This window comes from Cololabis saira, unplaced genomic scaffold (assembly GCF_033807715.1).
Source record: "Cololabis saira isolate AMF1-May2022 unplaced genomic scaffold, fColSai1.1 scf068, whole genome shotgun sequence".
Lineage (NCBI taxonomy): Eukaryota > Metazoa > Chordata > Actinopteri > Beloniformes > Belonidae > Cololabis > Cololabis saira.
Window position 1 is genome coordinate 1 of NW_026906232.1, and position 10,229 is coordinate 10,229.

General features: G+C 39.2%; 3 non-coding genes across 3 annotated transcripts; all 3 read right to left on the reverse strand.

The window, feature by feature from the left end:
- Positions 1–209: 209 nt before the first annotated feature.
- LOC133436990 (5S ribosomal RNA) lies at positions 210–328 on the reverse strand. Its single transcript, XR_009780476.1, has one exon. It is a non-coding gene; the product is annotated as a 5S ribosomal RNA (ribosomal RNA).
- Positions 329–527: 199 nt separating this feature from the next.
- Positions 528–646, reverse strand: LOC133436841 (5S ribosomal RNA). Its single transcript, XR_009780346.1, has one exon. It is a non-coding gene; the product is annotated as a 5S ribosomal RNA (ribosomal RNA).
- A 217-nt stretch (positions 647–863) lies between these two features.
- Positions 864–982, reverse strand: LOC133436901 (5S ribosomal RNA). Its single transcript, XR_009780403.1, has one exon. It is a non-coding gene; the product is annotated as a 5S ribosomal RNA (ribosomal RNA).
- Between the last annotated feature and the right edge of the window lie 9,247 nt (positions 983–10,229).

Below are 10,229 nucleotides of genomic sequence, written 5' to 3' on the forward strand. Positions count from 1 at the left end.
GCAGCTTGAAATACTTCTTATATGGAGTTGAAGATAAGTATATAATACAAGTCATTGATTTGTTGGTGATAATAATTTAGAAGCGCTTATTTGTTGGAGTTAAAGTGCCTTAACCATGTGAAAAACACTTTAGGACGTGAGCTGTCGCTGTTACCACGTTGAAATATGTGTGGGTAGATTAAGCGAGAGCGCTCTCTGCTGGTTGAAAAAGCTTACAGCACCTGGTATTCCCAGGCGGTCTCCCATCCAAGTACTAACCAGGCCCGACCCTGCTTAGCTTCCGAGATCAGACGAGATCGGGCGCATCCAGGCTGGTATGGCTGTAAGCAGAAGCTGCAGCTTGAAATACCTCTTATATGGAGTTGAAGATAAGTCATAGCATATAAGTCATTGATTTGTTGGTTTTATTTGTTGGAGTTAAAGTGCCTTAACCATGTGCAAAACCCTTTAGGACGTGAGCTGTCGCTGTTACCACGTTGAAATATGTGTGGGTAGATTAAGCGAGAGCGCTCTCTGCTGGTTGAAAAAGCTTACAGCACCTGATATTCCCAGGCGGTCTCCCATCCAAGTACTAACCAGGTCCGACCCTGCTTAGCTTCCGAGATCAGACGAGATCGGGCGCATCCAGGCTGGTATGGCCGTAAGCTGAAGCTGCAGCTTGAAATACCTCTTATATGGAGTTGAAGATAAGTCATAGAATATAAGTCATTGATTTGTTGGTGATAATAATTTAGAAGCGCTTATTTGTTGGAGTTAAAGTGCCTTAACCATGTGCAAAACACTTTAGGACGTGAGCTGTCGCTGTTACCACGTTGAAATATGTGTAGGTAGATTAAGCGAGAGCGCTCTCTGCTGGTTGAAAATGCTTACAGCACCTGGTATTCCGAGGCGGTCTCCCATCCAAGTACTAACCGGGACCGACCCTGCTTAGCTTCCGAGATCAGACGAGATCGGGCGCATCCAGGCTGGTATGGCCGTAAGCTGAAGTTGCAGCTTGAAATACCTCTTATATGGAGTTGAAGATAAGTCATATAATATAAGTCATTGATTTGTTGGTGATAATAATTTAGAAGCACTTATTTGTTGGAGTTAAAGTGCCTTAACCATGTGCAAAACACTTTAGGACATGAGCTGTCGCTGTTACCACGTTGAAATATGTGTGGGTAGATTAAGCGAGAGCGCTCTCTGCTGGTTGAAAAAGCTTACAGCACCTGGTATTCCCAGGCGGTCTCCCATCCAAGTACTAACCAGGCCCGACCCTGCTTAGCTTCCGAGATCAGGGGCCTGTACTACGAAGCGGGATTTGGGGTTAGCAAGGTAACTTCAGGTTTAACCCTGGGTTTTCAGGACTACGACGGTGGTTCACTTCTTATCGGGGCACATCGCCATGGTAACTTATGCTGAACCGCTAACCTGCTCCGGAGCAGGTTATGTTCGAGATACAGATCGCCGGGTGTAAAAGCACCGCCCACTGACCAATCAGCTCTCTTGGAAAATGGCATGCCCTTTCGAAGAGAATCCAGTGGAGCTTGGTGCGCGGATCGTGAGAGGATCCCTCCGAACAGAACGCGTATTCAGGGCCACCAAAACCCCTTTGCTTTCCCTGTATGAACGATCCAAAAAAATCAAAAAAAAAGGAAAAAAGGAAAAAAAGAAAAAAGAGGTGGAGGAGAAAATAAAAAATAAATCAATCAATGAATAAATAAAACAAATCATCACCCAAAATCCGATGTACAGTCAATCCAAAACTAATACCAATTAAAGCTGCAAGCAGCGATGAACGGGCCCTCGCACTCACGGCCACCGCCCCCCATAAGCATATCAGAAATGACACCACCCACGACTTCCTATGTCAAACCATTCAAAAGTTATAGCAGAAAAAAGGGACAACCAATCAGAAGAAGGGGCGGGGCTAATTGAGGCCAATGAAGGTCAAGGACTCATTACAGAGTCCCATGACACCACCCACGACTCTCTATGTCAAAACATTCAAATGTTATAGCAGGAAATAGGAACAACCAATCAGAAGAAGGGGCAGGGCTAATTTTCACCAATTATGGTCAAGGACTCAATACCGAGTCCCATGACACCACCCACGACTCTTTATGTCAAACCTTTCAAAAGTTATGGCAGAGAAAAGTATTCTAGTGGGCGCTGTTGAGCCGTTAGGCCACGCCCATTAATGCAAACCATGAAATATCAAATGTATCGACAGGCCTGGCTTTTCTTTAAGTTGCGACATGATACAGGTGTGTACCGATTTTTGTTCATGTACGTCAAACCGTATTATGGGGCTTGAGGCGCAAAGTTTTTTCTGTCTGAACCAATCAGATGAAGGGTGGGCGCGCTTTTTGCCGTCTAGCATCGCCACGGTAACACTTTTGAAAGAGAAAAGTAATGCGTGGTGTCGGAGGATGGAGACGCACGTTTTGATGTATAACACACCTGGGTGCACGTTACGTTCGGGCCGTATTAATGACCGAAGAAATGGCATAAATTGCGCCAAAATTACACGATTAATTCAAATGTTCAAAATGGCCGACTTCCTGTTCGGTTTCGGCCATGGCGCCAAGAGACTTTTCTTTAAGTTGTGACATGATACAGGTGTGTACCGATTTTGGTGCATGTACGTCAAACCGTATTGTGGGGCTTGAGGCACAAAGTTTTCTAGGGGGCGCTGTTGAGCCATTAGGTCCCGCCCATTAATGCAAACCATTAAATATCAAATTTTTCACCAGCCCTGGCTCAGTGTTTCGAGAGGAGGTAGTAAAACGTTAATACCTGAAGCAACAGCAGGACTGGTGTCATCACCATCACCACCTTTGAACAGCCAATATGCTTACAGTGTTTTTTCATACACGTATAGTTCATACAGGAAGATAGTGTAGCCTTTGTCTCACTTGATTTGGCCTTGTATTTATATACATACTAATTGAATGATTATAGGCTATCCCATTTGTTGCCCAAATAAATAATTTCAAAATCAGTAAATAATTAAAATCAGTACTCGAGTTGTAAAAAAAAAAGAAATCAGGGGGGATGGTGGATTTTATCATATGGGGACAGATAATTGTGCTGATTACAAATAATATAATATATTACAAATAATAGCAGTGACCAAAACACCTGCAGAAATACTGCAGGAATGACATAGCAGCAGTTAAATGCAGCCTTCTGTAAGCTTTAAATATCCACTGGGCTTACATCAAATACATCAAAACACAACAATAAAAACACTTTTCTGAACTTATCAATATGACTCTGTCCTTCACAGGATAAGTAAAATGGATCACTGCAAAAACTCTAAATCTTAACAAGAATATTTGTCTTATTTCTAGTTAAAATGTCTCATTTTAGTAAAAAAATCTCATTACACTTAAAACAAGACTCATCACTGGAAAAAACAACAATTTTCACCTGTTTCAAGTAGATTTTCACTTGTAATAAGTAGAAAAATCTGCATGTGGAACAAGATTGTTTTGCTTGTAATGAGAAGATAAATCTTGTCCCATTGGCAGATTTTTCTACTTATTTCAAGTGAACATTTACTTGAAACAGGTGAAAATTGTCAAATAAATTATTTTTCTGGTGTTATTTTTCTGGTGATGACTCTAAATGTTGAAATAGCAGTAAAACCACATCATTCATTGATGAAATGACATAAGGGATGGAAAGGGGTGATGGCAGTATTACAGGGGGATGATTTGGACCGTTTTTATTTCAGGGGGGAAATCCCCCTCATCCCCCCTCAACTCGAGTACTGATTATAATAAAGTGTCTTATAAATCAATAATTTTAAAATCTCAATCCTTATTTTTATTTAACGGCCAGGGTTTATAGGCTGCATATTTACACTGTGTAGCCTGAAAGTGAACTGCAACTTACGTGCGGACGCATCTTTGCTGTGGAGGGGGCTGAATAAATCAACCAATTTTTGACATTTGACCGTGTCTTCCTCCAGCGCCTTTTTTTTCTCTCTCCCTCTCGGCACCGCCTTGTTGAGGCAAAACCTCATTTTAACTCTCCCTCGCTGTGGAAACAGCCCCTGCTTGTAATAATGGCTGCAGCTCGAGCGGCAGAGCTGGTGGTGGGCGTGGTTTCAGCAGCGGAGGAGACCGAGGGGTGGTGTGCATTTTGGTGACGTAAAGAAAATGCACCAATCTTAACGGCTCACAGAAACCACGTGACACTGGGGGACTCTGTAAGGGTGGGGGCGAGCAGATCTTGCAGATTTTCATAGGGATTTCATCTTTTCTGTGTTGGCAGGCTGAGGGGTACCACGGAGTATTAGGGCCAAACTAAGACAAAAAAAAATATAGGAAATTACGAGAATAAAGTCATAATATAATGAGAATAAAGTCGTAAAATTACGAGAATAAAGTCGTAATAGAATAAAGTCGTAATATTATGAGAATAATGTCGTAATATTATGAGAATAAAGTCATAATATTACGAGAATAATGTAATATTACGAGAATAAAGTCGTAACATTACGAGAATAAAGTCGTAATATTACGAGAATAAAGTCATAACACTACGAGAATAAAGTCGTAATATTACGAGAATAAAGTCGTAATTTATGAGAATAAAGTCGTAATTTATGAGAACTCTAACAGGAAGAGCAGTATTCTCCCTGTGTTAAAATGAGGAATATTGAGCATCTTGTGAAGTAATATTTATATATTTATAATATAATATTACGACTTTATTCTCAAAATATTACAACTTTATTCTCAAAATATTACGACTTTATTCTGGTAATATTATGTCTTTATTCTCGTAATTTTACGACTTTATTCTCGTAATGTTACGACTTTATTCTCAAAATATTACAACTTTATTCTCAAAATATTACGACTTTATTCTGGTATTATTATGACTTTATTCTCGTAATTTCCATTTTTTTGTCTTAGTTTGGCCCTAATACTCCGTCGTAGAGGGGAGACCACTTTAAATATGTTAAAACAAGAAAACACGTGTTTTTCATAATAGGTCCCCCTTTAAAGATTTTCTAACAGTTTAGTTTGTTATGAACGTCAGAGATGTAGTTATAACACTGCATACTTGTGAATAATTATAAACATTGAAAAACGTACTTTTATATGAAAATAACCAGAAACAGATAGCTATAACATGGTATTTATATACTGCTTTAATGAACATTATTTTTATAGCCTATAAGCTATAAATATAATTTTTCTATTTTAATAAAATTAAATGTTTTTCTCTCATTTCAATTAAAACAAATAGGAATATTATCGGTTTTAATGACAATTATTGTACATCAAAGCTAATTGTAAAATACATTGATTCAATTCGATTATATACAGGAATTACAGGCTATGATAATAATAGAAAAGAAAGAAAAATGACTCAAACAAAAAAAAAACAATGAGTGAGACAGGCAAGACAGCGACAACCAATGCAAGTGGGATGTCAACAGTGTATACATATTTCAAAACACAGACAACAACTTCTGAGCAAGTGGTTTGTTGAGCAGATATTGGAATTAATCTCAGATATTTGCATGAGGTCACTCTCACTCTCAACTAAATAAATAAATAAATAAATAAATAAATAAATATATATATATATATATATATATATATATATATATATATATATATATATATATATATATATATAAATACAACAACACACCCCTCTCCTCTTAAAATAAATTCAAATAAACAATCAAACTTATTTCCTTTCAGAATAAATGTACGTATTTTTAACGTGTGACAGCATCCTGTATCATAACTACATCTCTGCCGTTTGTACAAACCAAACTGTGTGGAAATCGGGTAAAGAGTCTGAGAGTTATGAATGATTGTAGTCCGGGAGAAACCTTGCTCAGTAGAAATGATGCACTAAGACGCAAATAATGCCCTGTCCAAGATGGCGGCCGCATCGATCGGCGCCCGGTCCAAGATGGCGGCCGCGCCCCACCCCCCCTCCCCCGGGGAGCTGCGCGCGCATTCCAAACTGCACTCATCCCCCCCACCTTCCCCCCGCGGGAGCTCAACCCCTCCCCTCCCAGTGCTGCTGCAGCAGTCTTCTCAGCTTCTCAGTCCTGCTGGATCTGACTGACACACAGTCTGATCACACATAAATATTCATTTAAAATCACGTCTAATGATTAGGTTTATCAAAATCACAGGACATTTTCAAAATACAGTAAACAATATACTTATGAAGTCCCATATGTCAATGACATTTATTGACAAAGACATAGCTTTTTACGTTATTAGTTCATTTTTTTAATTTTTAGAGTGACCAAGTTTTTCAAAAACAATATGTTACAGTGTATGATTTTTTACTCCTGTTGTAAGCTATCTGAAACTGTCATTTGATTTTCCTTACACAAAATCTTTGATTTTTAATTAATATTTTTCCAGAAATACAGAGTGACATAAAAATGCCAATTCCTTTCAAGAAATAACCACGATACGCGACACAGTCAACAAGGAACCTACTGCCAATCAAATGTGTCAATTTCATTAAGATTGGATAAACCAAACAGCAACTAAAGCACATAATTTGATGAAAAATGTATACCTGACCAAAAGGTGGCGCTATGGAGTTCATCCAAGATTGTCATATCCACTTGTTCAGAATGCAAGCCCGATTAAATGTATTGAATTTGGGTTCATTCTGACCAATTATGTTTAAGTTACAACAACTTTTATGTTCATGGCGAGACCCCAAAATTTGACAACCTCTGACAGCGACGCCCTTTGACACAAACTTACAGTTTTCTCTGTCACTCATCGTCAATGCCTTACCTATTATCTCACCAACTTTGAGATCAAGAAACTGATCTCGTTTGGAGCACAGATGCAAACTAGAAGACATGACAATTCCTGGTGCCAACAGGTGGCGCTACAACCGATCCTGAATATTCCACCATAGATGGGTTCAGGCTTAACCTACAATCATGCACATACGTTTTCAACCACATCAAATCATGTATTGCTGAATTACAGCCAATTGATGTTTGATGGCGAAGCTTAAAAATGACCTCAAACTTCGCCGGATCACTACGGTCACGCCTTCTGGCAGAAACTTAAAAGCTTCGCAATTTAGCGTCGGCCATGTGTCTAGATTGTACAAACCAAGTTGTGAGCCAATTCGATAAAATCTCTAGGAGGAGTTCGTTAAAGTACGAGGCCTAGAAATGATCAGAATTCATGAAAAATGACATTTTCTGTTCAAAATGCCGGACTTCCTGTGTAACTTAGACCATGGGTCCAAAAGACTTTTTTGTAGCTCTTTGTCTAATATAATACACACATAAAGGTCATTGCTGTAAGTCAAACCATATTGTGGGGCTCGTCAAAAAACATAAAATAGGTGGCGCTATAGAGCCCATTCTTGTGGACCCGTGCCTGTCGCCCATAAAATACGTAATTTTACGCGACTCTGGAAGCGTGTGCAAAATTTGGTGAGTTTTGGAGCATTTTAAGGCCTCCAAAAAAGGCAATTTATTTACGGCGAGAATAATAATAATAATAATAATAATTAAAGCTGCAAGCAGCGATGAACGGGCCCTCGCACTCACGGCCACCGCCCCCCATAAGCATATCAGAAATGACACCACCCACGACTTCCTATGTCAAACCATTCAAAAGTTATAGCAGAAAATCGGGACAACCAATCAGAAGAAGGGGCGGGGCTAATTAAGGCCAAAGAAGCTCAAGGACTCATTACAGAGTCCCATGACACCACCCACGACTCTCTATGTCAAAACATTCAAATGTTATAGCAGGAAATAGGGACAACCAATCAGAAGAAGGGGCGGGGCTAATCTTCGCCAATTATGGTCAAGGACTCAATACCGAGTCCCATGACACCACCCACGACTCTTTATGTCAAACCTTTCAAAAGTTATGGCAAAGAAAAGTATTCTAGTGGGCGCTGTTGAGCCGTTAGGCCACGCCCATTAATGCAAACCATGAAATATCAAATGTATCGACAGGCCTGGCTTTTCTTTAAGTTGCGACATGATACAGGTGTGTACCAATTTTCGTTCATGTACGTCAAACCGTATTATGGGGCTTGAGGCGCAACGTTTTTTCTGTCTGAACCAATCAGATGAAGGGTGGGCGCGCTTTTTGCCGTCTAGCGTCGCCACGGTAATGCTTTTGAAAGAGAAAAGTAATGCGTGGTGTCGGAGGATGGAGACGCACGTTTTGATGTATAACACACCTGGGTGCACGTTACGGTTCGGGCCGTATTAATGACCGAAGAAATGGCATAAATTGCGCCAAAATTACACGATTAATTCAAAATGTTCAAAATGGCTGACTTCCTGTTCGGTTTCGGCCATGGCGCCAAGAAACTTTCCTTTAAGTTGCGACATGATACAGGTGTGTACCGATTTTCGTGCATGTACGTCAAACCGTATTGTGGGACTTGAGGCACAAAGTTTTATCTTTATGGACCAATCAGATGAAGTGGGGGCGCGCTTTTTGGCGTCTATCATCGCCACGGTAACGCTTTTGACTGAGAAAAGTTATGCACGTTATTGCAGGATGGAGACGCACATTTCGATGTATAACACACCTGGGTGCACGTTACGGTTCGGGCGAAAAAGCGGCTGAAGGGATGGCATAAATTGCGCCAAAATTACATGATTAATTCAAACTGGCCGACTTCCTGTAGGGTTTCGGCCATGGCGCCAGGAGACTTTTTTTTAAGTTGTGCTATGATACAGGTGTGTACCGATAAAGGACAATAAAGGAAGCTCTGAAAACCTTAACAAACCATGGTTTACTATAGAACTTAGGAAATCTGCTTTAAAGAAAAACAAGCTTCATAAAAGGCATTTACAAAGTCCTAGTCCTTTAAATTGTGCTACATACAAAAATTATAGGAATAAATACAACCACCTTATTAGAAAATAAATAAATGATCTATGGATAATATTGAAAGAATTACTCAACAAGAAAAAAAATCATCTATTCCAGCCCAGTCTACATTTCAGGATGGTGCATAAGATAACAGAGCATACACAAATTGCTAATAAATTCCATGATTTCTTTATAAATGTGGTTCCACGTCTTGCAAAAAATATTGAAAATGTTCATGGTTCTCCTTCTAACTATAAATGAAGGTTATCCCTCTTTAAAGGGGACCTATTATGAAAAACATAGGAACATACAATGACATAGTTATGCTGATTCTTTAATATTTGTCTTTAAATTTGTCTCAAATCAAACTGTCTGCTGTTTCTCATCATTTGGGCCGACCACCCGTCATGTGGGGTAACCAACGAATCGCAATTTTGTACCAAATTCAAAATTTAATGTCTATCAGTTTTGGTATAATATAAATCTAAAATAAATATAAATCATTGGTATAGTATGCATAAATGGCTTTATGAGGGTGACACTTCCATTATAGATAAAATGTATTTCAAAATGGTTTTCAAAAATGAAAGGACATATGAGTCTATCTTTCTTGAAAAGTTAATTTAATTACTGATACTTATTAAAATATAAATTTTGTTAAGGAAATCTATTAATTTTGAGATAAATAACTCAAAGGCCTAATACATTATTGACACACAACTGTGATTCAGGCTTAAAGCTCCCCTGCTACACGTCATTCAGGCAGCCAATCAGCACAGAGCCTCATTAACATAGCCCCCCCTCCCCTCAGAATCCCTCATAGAGAAGGTTAGAAACGGTAAAAATAAAGACATGGCCCAGAGGCTGAATTTCTCATTTATGTAGAAAAAACATTCAAAAGCTTGTTTTTAAGACATTCAATGCCTGTTTAAAATATACATTACATGCCATAATAGGTCACCTTTAAATCATTTTTAAGCAAATGAAGCAATTCTCGCCAAATACAGTAAATTCCAGTTGTCCCTGAACGCACCAGTAGGATAATCTGTAATTTTAGAATTCCGACCGGTCCCTGAATGCACCTCCTCCGCGGCGCTGTGCGGTCCCGACCAGATCTCGGCTGAAAGCCGATAATAATATAATAAAATTGCAAAGCTGCTGTGCAATAAGGTGTAATACATGCACTGTAATTATTTTCTGTATAAAAATTGAATGTAAAAAGACGGGTTTGACTCAAAATCAGTGTGGTTTTATTTAAGTGGTCTCTGTCTCGGTAGAGAGGAACAAAGCGAGCTGGGCATGTCTGTAAGCAGACATGCGCCGCCGAAATACATCGGTGAAAACTATTCCACAGGATTATTACACCATAGATGTCTT